Below are 26,133 nucleotides of genomic sequence, written 5' to 3'. Positions count from 1 at the left end.
TTTTAACTAGTCGACATTATAACGTCCAGCAATGGTCAGTTTTTTTAGGTACAGTTTGACCATTCTACATCTGGTCAAAAAGGAGACACAAGACTGCATGTGTTCCCTTTAAATCAGCCTGCCTTCATCCCATCAGCTGGAGTTCAGAGCCTGATAACCTTAACCTGATAATAAAAAAAGATGTGTTTTATAATCTATACACAGAAGCACACACCTACACATGCAAAGGAAGTGAAGATTGCAACACTGGTATCAAGGTCTAGATTGCAATTGACTGCAATTTGTTTGAAGATGCAAGGTAACATGTTTTCTGAGTTACATCAGAATGTTCAATTACCTCTAAGTTCTTATTTGTCTGAATTTAAATTAGAGAATCAACTCCGCTGGCTCCACATGTTAAATGGTTACTATGGCCTGTTGCCAAGGCCGCACTTTCAAAGCATATCTTATTTTTGCATGTGGACCTTCTGTGGAATTGATCATTGTCATCCAGGCCTTGAACTGAAGGCGGTTCCTGCTAGACTTCTAAAGCACGGTCATTTGCTTCCCTTTAGAGGAAAATGTGATTAGATTTTTACTGTGACAGAAAAAAAAAAAAACAGGCAGCTGGGAGATGAAAACAGTCCAAAAAGCATCATCTGTTTGTGATGGAGGATCTGGTCACTTTTGTATAATTTTAGTTGTTGTCTTTTAGATTTGCTCTGTCATCATTGTTGGACATAAAGCTTCCAGACGTTTGTGCTCACCTTAATGTGGTAAACAGCACATATTAGGACAGATGTGTTATCACCTGATCAGTAAATTCAGAGAGGTACTAATGTGAAAATATGTTCAAAGATTAATGGAGAACCTTTGAATGAGTTCATATTTTACACAAAATATGATGGAATTTGCATTGTGTCATCTAATACACATTCTCAATGAACAAATAGGCTTTGATTTAGACAAAATGACTTTGTGCACTTTTACTTTCAAATTAGCCTTTTGCATTCAGCATTTTATATTCAGTTTAATTCAGTTTATTTATTTAGTGCCAATGCACAACACGAGCTATCCCTAAGGCACTTTACAAAGCAAACATTCCAATTGAACCTACTTCTCAAATCTTTAAATTAACTATCTTTCTGATTAGTTAAATGTTTCTTATATAAGGAAACCCAGCAGATTACATTTAGTCACTGACTTCTTGTCCCAGTGGTTTTACAGAAATTCTCATACTAAGCAAGCATGTAGCAACAGTGGAGAGAAAATCTCATTAGCGGGAAGATAACTCCAACAGAACCTGGTTCAGTATGAGCAGCTTTCCACCACGATCACCACTGTCAAGTTTATGGATTTGGTGGTGGCCATGGCTCATTAGGGAAGTTTAGAATGCCACTGATCAGGAGGTGACCTACTGATGAAATGTCCTTCTGCAAGATGCTGAACCCCAACAGTTGTTTGCTGTTTGCTATAGAAGTGGCAGCCAGCCCATTGCTCCTCAGGGACAAGCCAAATGCATTTCATCTAAAGATCATGTTTTAACACACATGTATTACATGTAATGAGACAAAGAAACCCATTTAAATCTGTACACGAGAAGTCAAAATAATTCAGAGTTTTTTCAAACTCAGTTTTCCAAGCATTTTGTATTTTTCTCACTATTTTTTGACAAAAATACATAACAATCAAACTGATCAGTGATTTTCCACCATGAAGCGGGATACACAATAGCCTACACTGCTGGTGTAGAAAACGCTGCCTTAGGGGCAGAGGATTGATTTTAAAAAGAGTGACAGATGTGCACTCGTATACTTTAAATATTGGGAATGTGTGTGTGTGTGTGTGGGGGGGGGGGTCTGTTAATCCCACATGTGGGTCTGGGACCTGTTACATTGATTGAAACACACTTTAAAGGTTGGCTAAATGAAGCCATTGGATATGCTCTTCACAAACCGGACCCTCGAGATTAATTTGTTTTTCCAAAAACAAAAACAAAACAGCTGCAGTTGGAGTTGAGGCCAGGTTTTAAGTTTAAATAAGCATATAAAATATGTCTGCAAAAGGAAATGAGGGCAATGGCGAAAAAAATCTGACAAATAATCGCAAAATGTTATTTAACGGTTCTGAGCGGAGTTATTTAGTGCTGGAATATTTATATTGACTAATTTCATTTACAAAACAAGGAAACAAATCTGTAAATCATGTGCAACTGAATAGATACTTTTTTACAGCATCAGAGATATCAAGAAAACTGTGAATTCTGTGTCATATTTTGATTTATTCTTAAATGTTTTCACACACGTGTTCTGTAACAAGTATGGAGCTTTTTTATGCACAAAATGATTAAATGCAATAATAGCAGAGTGAAGTTTGTCATGTTTAAAGATTGAGGCCTAGTGCCTCCAAATAAACACAACATAATTAAAAAAAAATTCACAGCATGAAACTGAAAGATAAATATTAAAGATTTTAATAAATAAAAAAGGAAATGTCTTAAAGTTATGTGATAAATGGCCTGTATTTGTACAGCGCCTTGTTAGGGTTCTACAATCCCTCGAGGCGCTTCATAACACAATAATTCATTCATTCATCCTTTCACACACTGGTAGGGATGAGCTACGACGTAGCCACAGCTGCCCTGGGGCGCACTGACAGAGGCAAGTCCTGCCGAGCACAGGCACCACTGGTTCCTCTGACCACCACCAGCAGGAAAGGTGGGTTAAATGTCTTGCCCAAGAACACAACAGCAGCATTTTCTAGCAGGAGCCAGGATCAAACCTTCAACCTTGCGACTGGACATTCCGCTCTAACTCCGAAGCTTCTGTAGCCTGCGAGCCAGACTAAACATCCATTGCTCACCGCAACGGATGTCGGTAAACGAGGTGATCCGCCGTTGAAGAAGGCAAACATACACCTTTTATTCTAAAAAAAAAGGACCTAAATACATCTATCTGCTCCTGATTCTAATAAAGTCCAAGTCCAAATAGTACAACATTGATGTAAAACCAACCAGAATGCTGTTAGGGGCTGCAGAGGTTCCAATGGAGCGTTCCTAGACCAAACTTTGCAAAGCAAGAATTCGTTCTAGTTCAGTAGGCTAAAGCTACTGCTGTCCTAAATAAATAAAAAAACTAAACGTACAAAAGAAATGTTTCAAACGAATTAAAATAAGAAGAAAAATCCATCTGTCATATTAAATGACCCAGTCAGTTTGAAGGTTAGATATTGCCTATGCTAAAGCCACCCCTGAATCTGTATGCTGAACACAACTAGCAGCAACTGCTGCCTTTTACATTTTCAAACTCGATGCTTTGCCAGAAAGACAGTTGCATACTCAGCTAGATTTATGTTGGTGTGAAAGAAACTGAAAACAGAGGATGCATCATGGAGCTCAGTGTTGGAAAATCATTGAGTATTGCCTAATTCACAGTGAGTTAATGCACAGAGGAGCATCGTCTTACTGGCCTTTATTGTTGTTTCTGTGTTTAAACATAATGCACTATTCTTGGGTTTAGCGCAAACAAAGAAAAAAAGTGCAGCGGCTTGGTCGATACTGAAGATCCATCAATCAGTTGTGCTTTATAGAGGGGTCAATGACTGAGATGAGCTGATTAATTTATACATTTTTGATTTTCTTATTAGTTTTGTGATGCCAGCTCCACCTGCATCACTTGAAAGTGCACATACCCTGCATTAGAGAGCCTGGGCTGACTCACTGATCTTGCTGTATCTCCATCTCCTATATGGTGGGGTCTTGGGTCTGAGTTTGTTTATTGCTACACTTTTTTTGTTATTAGTTTTTCAATGTTTTAGTCGGTCCAGTTTTCTTAATTTTTTGCCAGATTTTAGTGTTAGTTTTTGCCCCTTTTTGATTTCTGCCTTGCTTATTGTTCCTGGATTCTGGTTTACCTTGTAGCTGTTGGACTTTGTGCCTCATATTGATGATGGATTTGAAAAAAATACATTCATCACTGAGAAGTTTTAGGGTTTTTTGGACTGCCTCATGGTTTGAGTGTCAGATGTCGGGGGTTTGGGAGTGGGGGGCACATTGTTAATGAGCAAGAGACAAAGTGACCAAAGTGACAAAGTACCACAAGCCACGGTTTAATCTTGTATTCATTCACAGCAAACTGACAGAGGCGCGTCTGCCGTACACAGGCACCACCGGTTCCTCTGAACCTACCTTGCCTGCTGGTGGTGTTAAGTATCTTGCTCAAGGACACAACAGCGACAGACTGAACAGGATTCGAACCTGCAACCTTCTGTTTATGAGGCAAGCAATTAACTCCTGTGATACTGTCGCCCATATTCATTCAAAATCCTGCCATATCCAGTAAACATGTCTTCTGTCCTCTGGTGGAGGATCTGCAAGTGGAAGGGGACATGTGTTTGTCTTTATTAATGTTATATTGTTACATATTTGGATAACAAAATAAAACAACTGTGATTCAGGCCGTTTTAACAACTAATACAATAACTGTCAAGTGACAGATGTAGGAAGGTTTAACGAGCTGTTGTTTCCCAGTTTTGATTTGGTTATTTTAACAATTCAATGTCACGAGACCAGAAATGCACATACTAAGGTGTGACAACTGAAATGAGGTCAGAGCAAATTAAAGGTCAATCGTTCATGTGTTAAAGCTATTCAGATGTTTAGTTAACCTGATTTATATCATTTGATTAGGGTATTTACAACACATGCAAGAACAGAGATTTTCACAGAAGAAAAGCCATGTTCCCCCCACAAAAGCTTCTCCAAATGAGCATCAACTACCACGAGTTTCCTGGCGTGCAGCAGCTGATTGACTGTTTCAGCTCAGACTGTTCAGTCTGAGCTCCTTTGATACTCATTGATCCTTTCACTCTGTAAGCCTCTCTCCCTGCAGAGATTCTCTTTCCTCTCTGGAGCTCCATCACTGTCAGCCAGAGACAAAACAAGCTACAGTAAATCAGACACCAAATCCCACAGGCACTGGGACATTTATCCTGCGACAAAGTAAGTCAGACCATTCTCTGCTTCACACTGTGGCAATGACAAGTCAAGCCAGCATAATCTCCCCTTTATGCTTTTTTTTTTGGTTGAAATAATGCAAAAAAATCTAAGTCTGATGAAATATGAGATAAAGTTAGAGCAGTTGATTAAGGTATGTGTGTCTGAGAGAGATAGAGAGGGTGAGAGGGAGAGAGTATCCGGCTCATCCCTAGTCTGGAGGGGATAGGTAAAGGCTGTAAGAGTCCTGCAGCAGGGGTTCTGGGCACTTTAACACTGGTAAGCACAGGGCACGAGGAGACCAATGCTTGTATCTCAGAGGACATGGTGGGCCACCAGAAATGCTGAGCCACCAGGAAAGCGGTCCTTGTTATACTGGAATGGCAAGCCAGGTGTGACGAGTGCCCCCATTTTAGCACAGCGGGATGCAGACTTGAAGGTACAAATAAGCAGTTAGGAGGGCTTCCATCAGGAAACGGGACTGTACCAGAAACCGCCGACTTGATCCTTCATTCCAAGGCCCAGTGGTTTGCCCAAAGTACCAGGGCAGGAGGAACAATGGTGGTGTTGTCCTCCTGCTGATATTGGCAGGACAAGGCATCGGGTTTGACGTTTTTTGCTGCCAGGGCGATGAGAGGGTGAAAGTGAAACAATCAAAAAACAAAGCCCACCGGGCTTGGCGTGGATTAAATTGCTTAGCAGTACGAATGCATTCTAAGTTTTTGTGTTTGGTCCACACTAGAAAAGGCTGTCATGCACCCTCCAGCCAGTGGCACCATTCCTCAAGGGCCAGCTTCACTGCTAGCAATTTTCTGTTCCCTATGTCGTTTCTCTATGCAGGAGTGAGCTTGCAGGAGAAATACGCGCAGGGATGAACTTTGGCATCAGACGCCCTCTGTGATAACACCACCCCTACCCCAGACTCAGACGCATCAACCTCCACAATGAATTGTTTGGAGGGGTCAGGCTGTGTCAGGATAGGAGCCGTAGAGAAGCATCTTTTAAGCTCAGTAAAAGCCCTGTTGGCTCCATCGTCCCAGACAAAACGTACCTGAGCTGAGGTGAGTTTATGGAGAGGTGCAGCCACGCCACTGAACCCTTTGATGAAGCCTCGGTAGAAGTTGGCAAACCCTAGGAAGTGCTGGAGCTGCTTACAATGGGCGGGGAAAGGCCAATCGAGAACAGCTTGTACTTTAGCCTTGTCCATCTGCACTGAACCAGGAGAGACCACATGTCCAATGAACTTTGAGTGCGTTTACATGCAACCAGTAACCCTTTAAAAACCCGAATATTCACAATAACCCTGTTCTGCAGGTCCATGTAAACACCGCCAAAAAAAGTTTAGCATTTGCTGTTTCACAGCAAGTGCTTGATTGGCTGTGGTGCTGCGGTGAAAAAAGGTGACAACTTTCCTCAGTTTCCCAAGGAGATGGGACACACCGTTGATTGACACAGCCCTCTTTGCAGCGAGTTTCAAAGTGTGAGCAAAACAGATAATCTGGGGTCCCAGCTCAACAGTTTCATTAACTGCATTAACAATGTTTGGAGCATTATCTGTGGCGACGGGTACAGTTTTGTTTGGCCGTTCCAGCTTCCACTCGGTGACTGCATTTTTTATCTCTTCTACTAAAAGCGCACTTGTGTGGCTTTCATAGAGGGGGCGAGTCTGCAGCACGGCGCTTTTCATCTCCCAGTCCAGCATGTAGTGAGCCGTCACAGTCATGTAGCTCTGCGTTGCCTGAGAAGTCCAACTATCAGTGGTCAGTGCGAGGCTTTCTGCCTTAGCCAAATCACTCTCGATGGCATTGCGCGTTTTGTCGTAAAGACCAGGGATGATGACCTGACTAAAATGTGTGCGACTGGGCACAGAATAACGTCGGTCGAGCGTCTTCATTAAATGTTGAAAACCCACATCCTCGACTACAAAAAAAGGTTGCAGATCTTTCGCGATAAACACTCCCAATGCATCAGTCATTTTTTTATGTTTCTCTGAAAAAGCCCGGTAGGTTTCAGCAAAAGCATTCTCGATGGACAGTTGTTTTGCTGCTGGTGCCTGTGCGGCGGGCTGCTCGACTGACCTGTGTTCAGGAAGCTTTATGTCTGGATGCCTTCGCTGGATATGTTTTAACATGTTGCTCGTGTTTCCACTGGAGTATGAAACATGTGCCAAACATTGTTTACAGACTGTGTAACTTCTGTTGATTGTTTTTACTCCTTCATCGTTGTACTCAACCCCAAATCCGAAATAATTCCAAACTGATCATTTAAAAGATCCTGGTGCCTCTTCGAACTCTTTCCTTTCAACTCCACTGCAGCTCACCATTTCCTCGTGTCTCTTCGTTCGCAGCCAGCCGCCTAACTGTAGTAAGAGTTTGTGATTGAGGACGCAGATGCACAACGGTGATTGGACATTAACTTGGGGGTGGGCCTTCATCTACCTGGACCGACAAACGCGCATGGTGCCAAGCATGAAATAAAAGAGCAGCGTAAAATCAATGGGAGTACCGAAGTCCCGCGGGACAGGAGGGCGGATTGTCCCGTGCAGGGCTTACCGAACGTTCCGGTATTTTACTGCATACCGTTGCATCCCTAATGTATATATATATATATATATATATATACAGTTGTGGTCAGAAGTTTACATACACTTGTAAAAAATATAATATAATGGCTCTACTGAGTGTCCCGTTAATTCTAAAACTCTGATTTTTCTCTGATAGAGTGATTGGAACAGATACTTCTTTGTCACAAAAAACATTCATGAAGTTTGGTTCTTTAATGTCTTTATTATGGGTTAACAGAGAAAAGTGATCACACTTGCTGGGTCACAAATATACATACAGCAGTGCTAATATTTGGTTACATGCCCCTTAGCCATTTTCACTTCAATTAGGCGCTTTTGGTAGCCATCCACAAGCTTCTGGCAAGCTTCTGGTTGACTCTTTGACCACTCCTCTTGACAGAATTGGTGAAGTTCAGTTAAATTTGATGGCTTTCTGACATGGACTTGTTTCTTCAGCACTGTCCACGTGTTTTCAATGGGGTTTAAGTCAGGACTTTGGGAAGGCCATTCTAAAACCCTTATTCTAGCCTGATTTAGCCATTCCTTTACCACTTTTGATGTGTGTTTGGGGTCATTGTCCTGTTGGAACACCCAACTGCGCCCAAGACCCAACCTTCGTGCTGATGATTTTAGGTTATGTTGAAGAATGTGAGGGTAATCCTCATTCTTCATTATCCCATTTACTCTCTGTAAAGCACCAGTTCCATTGGCAGCAAAACAGCCCCACAGCATAATATTCCCACCACCATGCTTGACTGTAGGCATGGTGTTCTTGGGGTTAAAGGCCTCACCTTTTCTCCTCCAAACATATTGCTGGGCATTGTGGCCAAAAAGCTCGATTTTCGTTTCGTCTGACCACAGAACTTTCCTCCAGAAGGTCATATCTTTGTCCATGTGATCAGCAGCAAACTTCAGTCGAGCCTTAAGGTGCCACTTTTGGAGCAAGGGCTTCCTTCTTGCACGGCAGCCTCTCAGTCCATGGAGATGCAAAACACGTTTGACTGTGGACAATGACACCTGTGTTCCAGCAGCTTCTAATTCTTGGCAGATCTGCTTTTTGGTGATTCTTGGTTCACTCTTTACCCTCCTGACCAATTTTCTCTCAGCAGCAGGTGATAGCTTGCGTTTTCTTCCTGATCTTGGCAGTGATGAAACAGTGCCATGCACCTTATACTTACAAACAATTGTTTGCACTGTTGCTCTTGGGACCTGCAGCTGCTTTGAAATGGCCCCAAGTGACTTTCCTGACTTGTTCAAGTCAATAATTCGCTTTTTCAGATCCATGCTGAGCTCCTTTGACCTTCCCATTGTAACGTTTGTGGGCGTTTGTATCCAATGAGCCCTATTTACCTAGCCTAAGAGAAGTCACCCGCTGTAGTCACTCATAATCACTCACAAGAAGTTGAGAGGCCATGCTATGAAGCTCAGTTCACTGACACGTTTCTAAGTCACCAAAATTGCTAGTTCATGTTGCTGTATGTATATTTGTGACCCAGCAAATGTGATCACTTTTCTCTGTTAACCCATAATAAAGACATTAAATAACCAAACTTCATGAATGTTTTTTGTGACAAAGAAGTATCTGTTCCAATCACTCTATCAGAGAAAAATCAGAGTTTTAGAAATAACGGGACACTTAGTAGAGCCATTATATTATATTTTATTTATTTTATATTATATTTTATATATATATATATATAATTTTTTTAAGTAAAAGAAAAATACAACTACATGAACACAATTCGAGCTCTTTTAAAATACCTTTCCTGGATTGTCATTCATGAAACCAGCTTATCTATGCAAAAAAAAGGGATTTTTTTTTAGATGGAGATCAATGGCTTTTGCTACAGTGACAATATGTGTTGTCAGTGGTTTCCAAGTTTATATTGTTTTTGAGAAGCCCTCAATCAGAAAAGTAAACAGCAGAACAGAAAGATCATTTAGTTGTTATTCACTTATTAGAATTTTTTACATTAATAAACTTTTACATTTATAAAATTAAAACTATTTTTAAGGACCTCCCTCAGGAGTGATGATGGAATGCAGCAACAGATGGACAAAGAGTTTGAGGCCGGAGGAGCCTGTCTGAGCTTTCCTCCTGAACCTGCTATCTCACTGGCTTGACCTTGGATAAGCAGAACACAATGGATGAATTGGATGGAAAGTAATGTCCATAAAACTGAAAATAGTTTCAGTTTTATACGGAATTGCATCTTTCTCATTAAGAAAAATAAAATTAAAGAATAATTGGAATTGATTAAACCAACCAAGTATGTTTCCTTTCAGGCAGCAGGGTTATTGGGCAGATTAGGAGAGGAAGAAGGTCAACATAGACTTTAAATGGAGTTTCTTTTACCAAAAAAGTTTAAACAATCTTTTCATTAGTTGTAGCTGTTATTTTGATTATTTTCAAAAAAGTAGAGTTCTGATTATTGATTTCATATTAGAAAAGGAAAAAGTCCTTGTAACAAGTGCAGTCCTTTAAAATATTAAAATCAGCTCTTCACCAATCAGGAAACAAACCAACGTAACATCAATGGCAACAAAATAATTCAGAGTGGATTATGTATTCACTCCATTTACCACAATTCCAGAAACAAACTCCCAAAGAGGAGCAGTGGGAGAGCATTAGCCCGCCAACAAATGATGAAAGGAGTTTAGCCTGGGTGCTTTTTACCCCAGATGAAGTGTAATAGGTCAGATAGAGAACAAGTAAACAAAAACATAAAAACGTTTGCAGGAAAAAAGGAATGGGTTCCAAAGTGGAGGAAAATACCCAGACTAGCGCAGGGAATGGGGGGAAGGGGGATTGGAAAGGGGTTTAAGCACAGAAATGAAAAAACCTTTTAAAAGTAGAACCTTGATAATATTTAAGATTTTAATTTAGATAAGCAGTGTCAGTCCATCTAAATCAACATGTTAAATACTCATCTTTTTAATTAGCTTTGCAGAGTTTGAATATTTATCACAACTCAGCTCTATCACACGGTATGGAAAACTTTATTTACTCTTCAGTCCTTTAGTGTTTCTGCAAAATCTCCGGTGGAGAACAGAGAGAAGATGTAACCTCCAGAAGTCCCACATCTCATTTATGAATAATAGATAACGACCTTTTCAAGACACTTGCTCTGATAGCGGGAGTCTGACTGTAACAACTTTAATAATAACGTGGTTTCAGAAACATAGAACATAAACTTTCAGAAGGGACCTTTTCACATAGAAAAGTAACTCAGATGAAACTTATTTGCATCGTTCTATGGACAAAACTACTGAAGAAGTTTATTTGTTTTGATTGTTGCTGGGGTGAGACTTTGAATGTGTGTGTGTGTGTGTGTGTGTGTGTGTATGTGTGTGTGTGTGTGTGTGTGTGTGTATGTGTGTGTGTGTGTGTGTGTGTGTGTGTGTGTGTGTGTGTGTGTGTGTATGTGTGTGTGTGTGTGTGTGTGTGTGTGTGTGTGTGTGTGTGTGTGTGTGTGTGTGTGTGTGTGTGTGTGTGTACGTGTGTGTGTTTCACTTATGGTTATTGTGGTAATCTTGACAGTGATATGATTGATAGAACAGAGAAATAACTCCTCTTTTGTCACTTTTGACATTATAATTACTAAGTTGTTGTTTTTATGTGTTGACAAGCACTTTTTCAGTAATGCTGAATGGTATATTGAGAATTTATTGTTGCCATGGTATTTATTTCAATAACCCTCAGAAAGAAAGTGCTTGCCAATACAGTTTCTGGAATTAATTAAGCTAGTTTACACTTCTCCATCTGCAGAGGTTTGACGCATCGTCATTACCCGTGGTTGCAAGGGCTCTCCAACAGGCATGCAAAGATGGATGGTGTAGAGCCCAGAATTGAAAATATCCATCGAAAGCAACGAAGACTGCAAGCCTTTGATTGGTTAAGATGCCTCTTCCTCAAACTTTGTCAACAGCACCACCATCCCTCCTCAGAAGTATAATATGAGAGCTGAAGATACAGACATGGAGCAGGTTGAAGAGCATCTCGTGGATAACTGGTGGGGGCCATCGGCTTGAACACTGCTAACCACATAAACATTCTTCCTCTCCTGATAATAACATTTTACTTTCTTTGACATTGAATGTGCTACTACTAGTTTACCCGTTTAATTATAGATTCACTATAACAATACAATAACGTGTATCTCTCACCAAATAGAATATTTACTAAGAAATCACAATGTAACCATAGAAATACTACTTGGTATATATGTTGTGTGTGTGTGTGTGTGGGGGGGGGGGGGGGGGGGGGTGTTGATGCTTGCGTCTGCTCTGTCTTCCCGATCCTCAGTGAGTCGTGGTGGATGGCTGCTTATACTGAGCCAGGTTCCTCTGGGGGTTTCTTCCTGTTAAAAGGGAGTTTTCCTCTCCACTGTCCCTATATGCTTGCTTAGTATGAGGATTGCTGTAAATGATGATGCAATTTGCTGGGTTCCTTTTATAGGAAACCTTTTTCTGATTGGCTTAAAGATATAGCAATCGATGTTTCTGAATTTCAGTAAAAGAACTGCCCTCTCCACGTTGTGCAACACTCTCCCAGCGCCTGCTTACAAGTAGCTGCCGGCCGTGATGTGTAATAAAAGGCTATAAAGAAATGCATGCAGAATCTTAGCTTACCTCTCGAGCAGAAAACCGGCAACAGCGGCGTCTGTGGGGAGCGGAATGGACCGCGTTAGCCTCTTTCTGATTTCCATGAGAGTGCGGGGGTGCACAGAGTACGCATGTGCAGGAAGTGAAAACTAACCCAGGATTGGCTTCACCAGAAATTGACATTTTTGCGGACCAATGGTTGACGTGATCCACCTGGAAGAAAAACATCGATTGCTATACCTTTAATGAACTGAACTGTATTGGAATGTTTACTATGTGAAGTCCCTTGAGACGACTCTTGTCGTGATTTGGCGCTATATAAATACACTTGAATTGAACTGAACTAAATTGAATTGAATTGAATAAAGTCCAACAATATCAACGCTTATACAACTATGGCTGAAGTACAAAGATACGCAGTAAACTTTTTATTTGGGATGGAAGTTATAGGAAATGTGAGTTTGGAGGGGTGACTGGATGAAGAGGTGGAGGAGAATGAGGGACAAATCTGTCCTTGTTAAAAAGTCTCTGAAATACACAAACACAATATGAACTGTCTAGAGATGTGACTGCATTGATGGCAGGATACCCCAGAAAGGTCTTACGCCCTATTTTGTGCTGGTGGTGACTTGCTTTACAACACTGACACACCAACGGAGAAGTATAAAAGAAAAATATTTCTGTCAATATGTGTGCATGAGAGAGCAAACTTACTGAAAGAGAAGAATAAACTAGGCTTACCCTTAGCTGCTCTTAATGTATACAGCAAATTCAGGTGCTAGAGGATGTAAAATACCCAGAGATGTGTTGTAAGAATCATAATAACTAAGAATAAAAACACGAGTAAATAAGTTTTTAACTGGTACTGATATCTAATTTCCTCAGATCATCATTTTCCTATGTGTGCCATATTCAATATTCCACAAAATTAGAAAGTTATGAGATGGCAGATGATGGAGATCTTTGCCTGACAGCAGCAGACGTAGTATACGTTCACCAGGATAAGTCAAATTCCTAATAATTTTTGCCCCTGGGCCAAATGTCTGGTGTCAGTGTTGTGCAGGAGTGGTAGAGAGGTGGAGATGTGCTCTGCTAAGCACAACACTCTCTGCAGGGCTTTGTGATCTTGGTTGGAACAGTTACTGAACAATGTTTCATGGTCTCTGAGGGGAGGACCTTGAATCGCCTCAGCTGTCTGAGGCCAGTGATACGGCGCAGCTCATAGCTGGTGTTTCAAAATAAGAGACCTTTGATTTCTACAGCCATGTGGCTTCAAACAGATAGCTCACGTTGCATTTGGAAGTCTGCAGTGTTAAAGAATTAATCACAGGGTTTTCTTGAAGAGCGAAGATCAAGTCTCTCCGCTGGTGAGTGTCTTACATTAGGGAACACATGAAAAATTCATGAACTTCATCTCCCCACAGGACCCTTGGCATTTTGTTGGCAACTCGGTGCTATCAAATGCAAGATAAAAGTGAGGTCTCTGTGGTTTTGTTAGTTTATTTTTCATCTGTGAATGTAATGCTAATATCACATCCTGGAAATAAATGAAAATCCAAAGTACTGCTGTAGACTTTCACAGGGTCTTTATCCTAACAATATCCAATACAATCAAATGTTCAAAATGCCCCCCTTGCTTCAGACGTTTCTGGAATCCCAGTGGATTTCTAGGCAATTCCATTTTTCTAAGTAATGAAAATTCCCTGTCCCGCAGGAGGGGAGGTGTTCACCATAGTTCATGTCAACATTTGGAAGTGAAGGGGATGTATGTATGTTGAAAAACTAGTAACTCAGCCAATGCACACCACTGAAAACATGTAAACGGAACCGTTGAAGTAACGTGATCTCCAGTCATAGTGCTGTGGTCAATCATACAAGTGGATGTTATGACGTGTGTGTTTAGGACATTCAAATGCAGTTTTATTCTAGTAATACGTATATTGTTTTCTTAGTAAACTCTAGACACTTTTCATAGCTTTTGACCATGTTATATTGTTGTTTCCTCATGAAAAATAAAACCCAAAGCGGGTTTTGGGCTTCAGCTGTTGTAGGGAGCCTAACCCCTACTGCACAGGACGCATCAGCAGCGTGGAAAGGCAGCGGAATGTCACTGCTTCAAATAGAATCAATTATTGTCAATGGAGTGTTTCAAACCAGCCACGACATGGTAATTTCCAGATGCATCCAAGAAGCAGCATGTCACACCACGCCATGCAGCTAAAGAGTCAGGTTCTCTTTATTCATTTTTTCTATTTGGGGCAAAGGTGGCCCAGGAGTTGAGTGCTCCACCTGTAATCAGAAGATTGCAGGTTCATGCCCCGCTCAGTCTGTTGCTGTTATTGTGTCTTTGGGCAAGACACTTAACCCACCTTGTAGGCTGGTGGTGTTCAGAGGGACGCCTGTGTACGGCAGCCTTGCCTCTGTCATTGCGCCTCAGGGCAGCTGTGGCTATAATGTAGTTAATCACCACCAGGGTGATAATGTGTGTGTGAATGGATGAATGACTGATTGTGTTGTAAAGTGCCTTGGGGATTCAAGGACTCTAGAAGGTGCTATATAAAATATGGGCCATTTTCCCACAAGTCACTTCTGGGATGCTTCAATTTCCACAGGTAACAGAGCTAGACAGGAAATCACACACGGTTTCAGTGTAAAATCCCCGGTAATTTAAAAAATAAAACTATTGCAGCAATGCAATTTTATATATAAGAAGCTTACGAGCTGTACTCCCAGTATCGTTCCAGAAGTTGTGGCAGAGGAGAGGAACAACATCATATACGCTGATGATAATATTTTATATTGTTCTAAACCCTCTGTATCAGAAATCCTTGATTGTCTTCAATCTAATGTTGGCACTTTACAATATTGGCTGGTTCACAATAGACTAATTCTTAATAAAACTTCATCCTACTCAGTACTTTTTCAGAGACATACGTCTATTTCAGCTTTGACTGAATCTCCAAACTTACTCTTTTTAGACTCTTCTCAAGTGAAATGCATTGATAAAGTCAAATACCTTGGAGTCTGGCTTGAGTCTGATATATCCTTTAAACTCATATCCAATTGATTACTAATAAGGTTAATTATCAACAGAAAATTCTTAATCAATTGATTGATTGCTTTGATTTTAACGTGAGAAATTGTATTGCTAAACAACTTTTATTCCTAATCTTAGATTATGCAGATGTAATCTATCAAAATACTACCAGGTCCTGTCTTCATCCTCTTGATGTTGTTTATAACAATATTTGGCATTTTGTTTTGTGTTGTGCATCACAACACATCATTGTAGTTTGTATAAAAGCTTGTCCTGACTTTTATAAAAAGTCCGACGTAAATGTCATTGGTTAATGTTTATTGATAAATGTGTATTCTTTGATTTTCCGTTTGGTGCATTCTAGCTGTCAGTACAATACAAAGTTTATGAATATATTTCTTTTGTTGTATCAAAGTTCAAAAAAGAAGTAGGAAGGTGTGATTTAAGTGTTAAAGCCCCACTGGATTGGAACAATCTACCTGTTGACATACAGTGAATTACTTCTTTTTGAATATTTAGAAACAGTGTATATTTACATTTCTTACTCATCTGTAATAGCTTCTAAGTTATTTATTTATTTTGCTATTCTGAAGATATGTGAGCTTGGCTAAGTATCCTTAGAGTTTTATTTTTTTAATTATTTACTTGTGTTTGTTTTTCTCAGCTATATATATATATATATATATATATATATATATATATATATATAAATTTATTTAGTAATTTATTTTCCTAGTTTTCTTTCTTTTTTCTCAGCTACTTGTTGCCTTGCTATCTTGCATTATTTTATGTTGTATGGATGGAGGACCCTCTCAATAACAAGGTTTTTATCCTCCTAAGACACAAGTAAATAAATAAATAAAATAAATATATGCCATCAAACAGTGATGATGTGATATCCTTCTTTTTGGTTTAATGGCAGATTGCATAAACAAACCGTAACCTTTGAAGTTTCGTGAAATCTTGTGATGGTGCGAGAAGTTTGGCAGAAGTCTCGCGAGTAAATCTTTATGTTGCTGTTCCTATGGACTTCAAGTGTGCTGTAGGGGTAACTAAGGTCAGTCGGCTCACGGGTTGCCAGAAGAACGAACAAAAATTATGCAAGTGAATAGGGCTAATAGAGCTATTTTCTAATCCACTTTACCTCATGCCCTGAATCACAAATGCTATGGATCAATTTAAATGACAAGTAATGAAGTGTTTCAACCACGTCCGTCACATACTGTGAGATTCATCAGCTTGTAAAAATCATAATTACTCTGACTTCAAATCAGATGTCGACATGTCACATATCACCACAGAACCTCCTCTCCCTTAGTGTTGCTGCTACTTACCTCATGGCCAGATTTATGAAAGAAGGATTCAAAGCTAGCTGATCTTAGTCATTTTTCTCTGCTTTTCTCCATGTGTGGTTGGATGACGTCAATTTGTTGATGTGCATTACGTATTTTCACACAAAACCTAAAATCCCACCCCTACCCCCGTTCAAAAATAAGCGCTTTCTTGGCCTTTAACCCTTTCAGGCTCAAAATAAGTTTTGATAAATGGACGAACAACTAAGTCTTTCAGGGGTACTTCTGAGTTAAAAAATGCTAATGAAATACATATGTGGAGTAACCAGGTAGGTAGGTTTTAACTGTTGCAAATCTGCAACGCTTGCCTCCAGAGGGTTAAAATTCACGGACATCATAAAGTATAACAAACCAGAGTAGAAAATAGATTTTTTTAAGCCCCATTGTCTTGCATTAATTTTTTCATTCTTCCGGGGACCCATTGTCCAGAAGTAGATGGATGTGACTAGATGGTGACTAGATGGTGCCCCCTATTGCAAAAACCTGGATGCAGCAAGTTTGAATCATCACGCCCAGCTCCTCCCCAATCAGGCAGTGTCCCATCCGGATCCCTCCTCCCCTGGGGCCTCACGTAATAAAGCTTGTTTATGCACAAAAAGGGTCTGAAAACTGACTCTCCATGTAAACTTCATGATTTACAAAGAAAAATGTGCAAGTTGTTTTGGACAAAAGTGTCTGCTAAATACATAAACATGAACATACAGTGGGGCAAAAAAGTATTTAGTCAGCCACTGACTGTGCAAGTTCTCCCACTTAAAATGATGACAGAGGTCAGTAATTTACATCATAGGTACACTTCAACTGTGAGACAGAATGTGAAAAAAAAAATCCATGAATTCACATGGCAGGATTTTTAAAGAATTTATTTGTAAATCAGGGTGGAAAATAAGTATTTGGTCAATAACAAAAATTCAACTCAGTACTTTGTAACATAACCTTTGTTGGCAATAACAGAGGTCAAACGATTACTATAGGTCTTTACCAGGTTTGCACACACAGTAGCTGGTATTTTGGCCCATTGCTCCATGCAGATCTTCTCGAGAGCAGTGATGTTTTGGGGCTGTCGCCAAGCAACACGATGGAAGGAGGTTTTGGCTCAGAATCTCACGATACATGGCCCCATTCATTCTGTCCTTAACACGGATCAGTCGTCCTGTCCCCTTAGCAGAAAAACAGCCCCAAAGCATGATGTTCCCACCCCAATGCTTCACAGTAGGTATGGTGTTCTTGGGATGCAAGTCAGTATTCTTCTTCCTCCAAACACGACGAGTTGAGTTTATACCAAAAAGTTCTACTTTGGTTTCATCTGACCACATGACATTCTCCCAATCCTCTGCTGTATCATCCATGTGCTCTCTGGCAAACTTCAGATAGATTAAAATGGCACCACGGTGAAATTGGCCGAGGTGCACCTGCCAGTGTTTCTTTAAATAGGAGTTGTGACAGAACACTGACTTGTTCTAGTGGGGATTAGCAAACTGTCGGGCCAATACTTGTTGGATATTAACAATATTTCCTCCCTAAAGCCCATTTGGGTTAAATTAAATGTTTTCATCACATGTTCCCCTTAGATCTGGAAAAGAGAATGATTCATCCCTGTGCACCATAATGCTGCTTTTATTGATAGAATCAATAATTATTGCCATCTTAGTCTTCATCTGAACACATGTTAAAATGATTATTTATTTATATATGCTGACTGTTCTGTGGCTCCAGTGCTCACCTCTGCAGTAGCGCATTGCCGACTGAAGGGAATAAAACATTCCTTCTGTGCCTACATCATACCCCAGAGTCTGGAGTTTTGCCATGGTTGTCATGGTGTCCAGTGACATGGCATCAATAAGCAGGCTTATTTTCATAACGTGGTTTGCATTACACATGTATGGTAGAAAGTGGGTGTGTAGGACGCAGGATGTGATCCAGAAACACCTGAGCTCATTTCTAGAACAGGTGTGATTTATAAAGCAGAAACTGTGTGTAGCTATGTGTAAACATAGTTTTATAAGTCAGATAATTTGTTTGTGTAACTTTTTTTTTTTTTTTTGGCTGGGCTAAAGTGGAGTTTTAATAAGGATTCTATGCTAAGTTTTATAAATGAGGCCCCTAGACTGTAAATATTAATGCCAAGTCTCTCTGAGTAGCTAGCAGTGAGTTTAGGGTGTGCCCGAATTCATGGGTTGGATGCTTATGAGTACGGGTCTTCGCCGGTCCTTGCTAGACCGCTAAGACCGGAACCCAGCGGCTCTGAATTCGGACAGTCTAGCCTTCACCTCTACGGTGGCCCGTAGGTCCTGTCACAGCTGTGGCAGCAGCTACACTCAAAGGAAAAATGCTAAAGCTAGCAAAAATCGAGCAGGAATATTAAGGAGCTATACAGCAGCTTCACATCCATCAGCAGTGTTTGTTCACAACCGTTTTCAGGTAAATTAATTATGTTAATTGTTGAAGCTTTCAGGACTTACATGTTAATTTTAGATGGATTCATGTATGTTTTAAACTACAGAATGAACTTGTTAAACATACACAACACATTACTACAGAGTATTAATATGTAGGTAATATAAACCAAATGCATTATGAATGTTGAATGCAGTAGGATGTTTTCTAATGTAAATTGGACCTTAGAACTTCTTATTTTGCATCAAATGGGGTAAAACATTTAAAAAAAACAGGCTTTTTAATAAAATACCATTGGAGTGTTTTCAATGTGCATTTGTTTACTCAACTTAAGCCTAATAATGATTAGATTTGTTTTAAAAATATAAATTATCTGTAGTTTTGATTTACATAACTATTCCCTGCTGCTTTTCTTCAAACTAGACAGAACCAGTGCACTGCTTTTACATTTTTCAATAAAAAAAACTCTTTTTTAATATATTGCAGGTCAGCATGCACTATTCTGCACATCTGCCTCTGTGCTGGTGAAGTTGTGGGTCTGGATGATGAGCCTGAGGAAGATGTGTGTGGAGGAGGTCAGTGGTGCTCTGTCCTGCAGGAGGTACCAGCAAACCACCACTACTGTTAACAGGCAAGTCATTTATGTAGAACCTCTATTAAAAACAACACTGTGGTTTTATTTGCTGAAGAGTCACAATTGTTATACCAGTAGATCCATAAACCATCTCCTCATTTCATATTTCCAAATACATCTTATGGGCTCGACACATGGGAGGCGACATCGCCTCTCCTCCATTCATTGTCAATGAGACATGCGCGACAAAGCGATAATCGCGGGTCTCCCTCCTACTAAGCGAAACGCAAAAAACGTCAGTGTGAAATTTTGCGCTCGTGTCGTGCACAGGCGACCCAGCAACGCGATCCCAGAAAGTTGAAATCTTTTCAACTTTTCATCGCTGTCGCTCGGTCGAGGACCAATCAACGGAGGTTTCATTCACTGACCAATGAGCAGGCAGGATGCTCCGCACACCTCCGAGCAAACATGAAGGAGAAGTTGATTATTATTATGTTTTATAGTAAAATCAGAAGTAAGATTTCACAAAACTCTAGCAGCACCTTGTGAAACATCATATCTACCACTTTTTTAATTCTGAACCGCTTAAATAACCTTAATTCCCTCCAACGTGACACAGCCAAACAAAACAACAGAAGTTTCAATTTCGCCATGGAACAGAACGCGTAGACGGCTTTGCAGCTGGCCGCTGCCACGGGTCGCCTCCCGTGTGTCAGGTAATAAAAGCGACAGCGACGAATTTTGCTGATCTCGTTCGTTTGTCGCCTGCCGTGTGTCGAGCCCCTTAGAGATGTAACAGCCGTCGTCTGAGCCAGCCCAGCAGGCCCTGTAGATGGACGATAGAGTGGACAGTGAGAGGAAGCGTCCCAAAGCTCTCTCTGCAGACCGTCCTGTATGATGTTCCTCTGGCCAGAAACGTCCAGCTACGAGTCTGCTCCAGCCCTCCATTCACGTCTGGATCCTCCTGTAGCAGATCCAGCTGCACTGTTAAAGACTTCCTGCTCACTCAGTTTAAATAAATGATCCAGGAAGAGTCACTCAGGTTAATACTGCTTTAACCATACATAACTGGTCCATACTGGTTTTGATCTGTAAATTAGTGTAACGTATTATAAATAATCTTGTCTCCTTACCATCTTTTCATTTTCTGTTCATGTAACATGTTCAAAAACATCTGTAATAATAAAACTTGTGATAAAATCAATGACCAGAAAGAGTTATCAGTTAGTATTTGTTTTAATAAATGTGTTCAAATATCAAACAGCTAAATAACATTAACATGATGACAGTAGAAGGCCTTTCTCCCAGGAGGACCACCAGGTAAAGCCTCTCCTGACCCTGGACACCTGCAGTCCTAAACAGAGAAAATCAGATCGCAGGTGACAAAAAGGCAATGAACACATGTTTTACATGAATCCATGAGAAGATAAAAATTATATTCTTCACACAAGCAATTTTACTTCCTTTAAACGTGTCAGTTGTAAATCCCTGAATGTAAAAGTACTTTTCACAGCAGAACACAGAAGAACTTCTGTGGTTGTATGTAAACAGCTTCACTCTTACCCCGGGTTTCCACAGGAGCCGTCAGCGGCACGTTACTGCAGCAGCACGTCTTGCTCGCGTAAACTGCTGCTTGGCCCTTCCCACGAGACGCGAAGCAGCAGGGGAGCAGCTGTCACCGACCGAGCACGAAGTCACACGAGTGACTTCGTCAGTAAACACAACAACAAGCAGGAGAAAACTACAACATGGCTCCAAAATGTTTGTGTTTTATGTTCTGTCCATTTTATAATCGCCAATACGGACCTGAAAAACAAAGGAGACCGCTAGCTAGGTGATAACTTCTCACGGGGATGCACAGTTAGTAACCTTTTTTAAAGTAAAGCAACCGGAAGGCAGTACGTTCTTTATTCTGAAAATCTCGGGAGCTTCTCTCCATTTCCGCGTGCGATTTCCTGTCTTTCCTTCCCCAAAAATGTCGAACTTGACCCGTTTCAGAGGCGTCGCGAGTAGAAAATAGAACCGGCGCGTAAAGGCCGCGACATGCTGCTCCTGAGACGCGGCCGACTCGCGCTGCTGACGGCTCCAGTGGAAAAGGTTCTGTTGACCACAGCGGTTCCTATCAGCAGCTATGACGTGCTGCTGCAGTAACGTGCTGCTGACGGCTCCTGTGGAAAGCCGGGGTTAACCTCTATGCTTAATAAAAATGCTTCTTTGCTCTGTTGTCCTCAAAACAAATGACAAGTTTGTTTACACAGACACACACACGCACGCACACATGCACGCACACACGCACACACACACACACACACACGCACACACACACACACAGGAATAACTGCGACCCGCAAAACAAACACGTTCTGGCTGATTTATGCCTAAAATGTAATTCAGAAACAAATATACAAACAAAAAATTTCTATAAACTAACCGCTTTAAGCTTTTTAGGTTTCTACAGCTAGTTTTTAACAAACTTATGTTTTAAACTTCGTAGCTCTCCCCATTTTCTCTTCCTGTTGAAAATCCACAGCCGGCACGCAAAGCATGCTGGGATAGCCTTGTTCTGTGAGGATAAAACAGACCTGTCTTCGAAATGTGGGCGGAGCAAGGACGCATTTGAGGACGCGAGAATGAGTATTCTTGGAATTCGGACAGTACTTGTCGCTGCGCTGTGATGTCATCGACCTCAAGATGCACTGTTACAAGCGTCCTTCCCGTGGATTCGGACACACCCTTAATCTCGTGTCTTGTGAGTTTTTTCTTATCTTTCTTCCTTAAATGTACATTTAAAACCAGTTATTTTTTGGAGGCGAGATAGCCACCACAGCAAATAAACACCAAACGCATAAATGGCGTCAACTCAGTAGGTTTATCAAATATTGAGCTACAATTTGGTAGTTTTGTATTCCAGACACGTCTTCCTGCATGCAATGCCTTATGAAATCATGCATCAAATTGTTTAGCAAAAATTTAAATGATGCTTTTCAACATACAACAAATTTATTTAGAAATTTTTTTCTAAAAGTTAGTTGGGAATATGCATCTTTTTAAGAAATGCTGCAAGAAAACAGCACTATCAACTGTGCCACCATCAAGACATGATTTCCTTCAGTTATGCTTATTAAAGTTTGCTTTACTCTGACTACTAAGCAACATCTTCATTATCCCACACAAGTACAAATAATCATTCATCAGCAGTTGAGTCAAGGATTTTGTGTATTTCTTTTGACTTAAAATAATAAAATCAAACACTGAGTGGAATAATTGCCACAGAAATTAATTGGACAGCCACCTACATGGCAGATGACAGACCCCAAGTAATCACAGCAGAATAGCCTCCCCCTAGAAGACCTGTAGACATTTGCTTCGTTCGTATGCAGGTAGCAAACATGGCTGCCCTTGTGCCTTCTGTCATGTCTTAGGGGTGAAATCACTCAAAAAGATAGAATAAGTGAATAAATGACATGAGTCGAATTAAACAGTTTTTATATTAGACGAAAATGTGAATCTTGCCAAAAACAAAGACAAGACTTTGTTTTTATATCTTGTCCCAGATGGTCAGTTCTAGTCTGAGAGACACTGACAAATGGTCTCTCAGGGATATTTTCTTGTGCTGACAAAAAAAAAAAAAAAAAAAAAGAGAGCTTGTGACATTCCTGATGAAGAATTGCACCCTTGGACAACTATCTGATAACTGCTTACTTGGAGGGATAATGATTCAAACATTAACACAATGAATTTAATTAACTAATTTAATGATCACGTAACACCAGAGGATTGAGAAAGCCCTCGAATAAGAAAATAAATATAAATTGTCATTAGATATTTTGTTATGCTATTAAAATGTTTGGATTTGGATTTTCCAACACATACTGCTGTGATTGATTGATTGATTGATTGATTGATTGTGAAATATATTATTCAACCTCTATTTAACCAGAATAGTTGATTGAGAACTCATCCTTATTTACGACGATCAAGAGGCAGCAGCAACAAACACATAGTTAGCTTTACATCAAAGAAAAATAGATAAGATAAAAACATACAAGATCAAAATAAGATAAAAAGTTAGACATAAAGACAAATGACTGTTCTCATATATAATATGTACAAGCAATCAAAACAGACTCAATTCAGTCTTCAAGTACTCAGAAGCAGGAACATTGATCATAAACTGTTGATTACAATGAATATTGAAGGTAGATAATGGAATGTAGGTAGTGAGCTTCAGTGATCTTTGCAGCTCATTCCAGTCATTGGAAGCAGCAAACTGGAATGAGGAGTGGGCAAAGGAGGTGCGAGCTTTCTAAGGTAAATTGTGCTGCTTGTTGGGAGTGATGAGTAGTGAGTGAAGATATGACAGAGTTCTACCGATGATTGTTTTGTATATGAACTGAATCCAATGTAACAACCTCTCAGAATGGAGTAATGGCCAGTTAACAAGTGAGTACAGATCACAAAGATGAGTAGTGAAAGGAGCACCAGTGATGAAGCAGATTGCTAAATGACTTTGACTTCATGCAGAAGTTTTTGGAAGCAGTCCTATAAATGATGTCACCGTAATCTAAGATAGGAAGGATTGTCATTTTGACCAAGGTTTGCTGTGCAGAACGAGTAAAGGATGACCTGTTGCATTATAGAAACCCAATTCTTGACTTGTTTTTAGAAAGTAATGAATTAATGTGAATTTCAAATTAAAGTGTGCTGTCAAGACAGATACCCAAATACTTATAAGAACTGATAAATTGTAGTTCTGTACCATCCAGGGAAACAATACTAGGGTGGCAAGTTGATTGCGGTAAGTTACAGTTGAAGATCATGAACTTTGTTTTACTTGTGTTTAAATGGTTGCATGGTGGCGCAGATGTTAGCACTGTTGCCTCGCAGCACGAAGGTTGCAGGTTCGAAACTCGGCTGTGGCCTTTCTGCGTGGAGTTGCGTGTTCTCCCCATGCATGCGTGGGTTTCCTCCGGGTACTCCAGTTTCCCCCACAGATCACAACATGCCCTATAGGTTATGAATTGTAAGTCGCTTTGGATAAAAGCGTCTGCCAAATAAATAAAAAAAAACATAAATGAAGATGAAGGTTGGAGAAGGCATGTTGAAGATAATTAAAGTTGTGCTGCAAAGAGAACAAAGCTGTGTTCAAGGAAGAACTGCATGCATATAAAATGGTGTTGCCTGCATGTAAATGTATATGAGAACGGTCAATAGCATGAACAATGTTATTAATATAGATTTTGAATAAGGCTGGGCCCAGTATCGACCCTTAAGGAACGCCCACAGATAGAGGTAGAGGAGCAGGTTGGTAACCCTCTGTTCTCACTGTTTGTGTATGACCTAAGATATAACTTCTGCCCGTGAAAACAGAATGCATTCACTGATTTGTAACAAATGGTTTCAAAACTTTCAGCATTAATAAACATTGTTGTTTTACACATTTACCTCTTCACAGATTGCAATTAATGAAAGGGAATACAATTTTCTTGTTATTTTGCTGGACGTTGCACTCCCAAGGATTTTTGACCCTAATGGCCGTCTGTTGGTAAGGTCATACTAGAACACAAAAATAATGCTTGCTTGCAATGATTCACTGTAAGTATTTACTGCCCCCTATCGCCAGGGAAACTACACACTGTCACTTTAAATTTACGCAAGAAAGATTAGGCTTCACTGAACAAAATCAGAATGATCTTTTATACATCCTCTACCATGCTCCATTTAATAATCTCATAACAACAAAAAAGAATAATCCTAGTTTCTCTTCTTTGTAATAAGCTTGCAGTATAGTTTTAGTTCCAACCTCCATTTTTAATATTGGTCTTCTAATTATCATCAAACAAGCAAAAATTCTGCCCCAACCCTGTCACGGTTTACAGTTTGATAAACACATCTTCTTCATATGTCGACATTTTTTGTGCAATGTGAAAAATAACACATTTTGTAATTGAAAGCATGCGTTATCAAATCTCTCAGCCGTTTTCATTTTTCCGCCTCATCTTATTTATTTATTTATATTTTGCGTCTTTATAGCTGTATTAATACGAAGCACATTTTCTGCCTGGTTGCATCACCAAGGTAAAATAACATCAGCTGTGTGGTTATGCTTCCTGTAAAGAGGCACTCGACAGTTGCAGGAACAAACAGAAAAATGTGAATGCTGAAGTATTTTCTTTGATCACATTTAATACTCTCGCTAAGAGGATTATATTGTCATTAGATAGATCTGCCTTTGAGGGGATAACTATAAATCCCCCACGTCTCAGCAGAGGAATCTGCAGCCTTGAGCATTCTGCAGCAGTACTGAGAAATGCAAACATTCAGCATTAGGTTACCCACAACTTTTGATGTCTCACCCAGTGAGTCAGATATCATTCATTACAAGAGAATCCGGAATCATGGCTAGATGGATTTAGTGTAGAAATGTGAGCCATTTAAATCAATCTTTCCAAGTGATTCACAAAACACTTACATAAAAATAGTCAGATATGTTCAGATATCAGTGTGGGAAGGGAGAAATATTATTGGAGTTTTTGAGCCAAAGGAATCCCTCAGGGATTGGTTCTAGTGACACTCGTTTAGTTTATACACTGACAATCTTAAATAGTTGACTAATAAAACAAATAAGAAGAA

At 40.1% G+C, this 26,133-nt stretch overlaps 1 long non-coding RNA gene across 1 annotated transcript in view; it reads left to right on the top strand.

Annotated features, from left to right (window-relative positions):
• The window catches only part of LOC139070417 (uncharacterized), a 44,211-nt gene extending 23,511 nt beyond the window's left edge, over positions 1 to 20,700 (top strand). The window contains exon 3 of the long non-coding RNA XR_011520934.1: positions 19,413 to 20,700. This is a non-coding gene — a long non-coding RNA (uncharacterized lncRNA). The remainder of the gene's footprint in view (positions 1 to 19,412) is intronic.
• The last annotated feature ends 5,433 nt before the right edge of the window (positions 20,701 to 26,133 follow it).

This window comes from Nothobranchius furzeri, chromosome 6 (genome assembly GCF_043380555.1).
Source record: "Nothobranchius furzeri strain GRZ-AD chromosome 6, NfurGRZ-RIMD1, whole genome shotgun sequence".
Lineage (NCBI taxonomy): Eukaryota > Metazoa > Chordata > Actinopteri > Cyprinodontiformes > Nothobranchiidae > Nothobranchius > Nothobranchius furzeri.
Note: the sequence above shows the minus strand (reverse complement) of the source record. Positions and strands in the feature narration are given on the sequence as shown.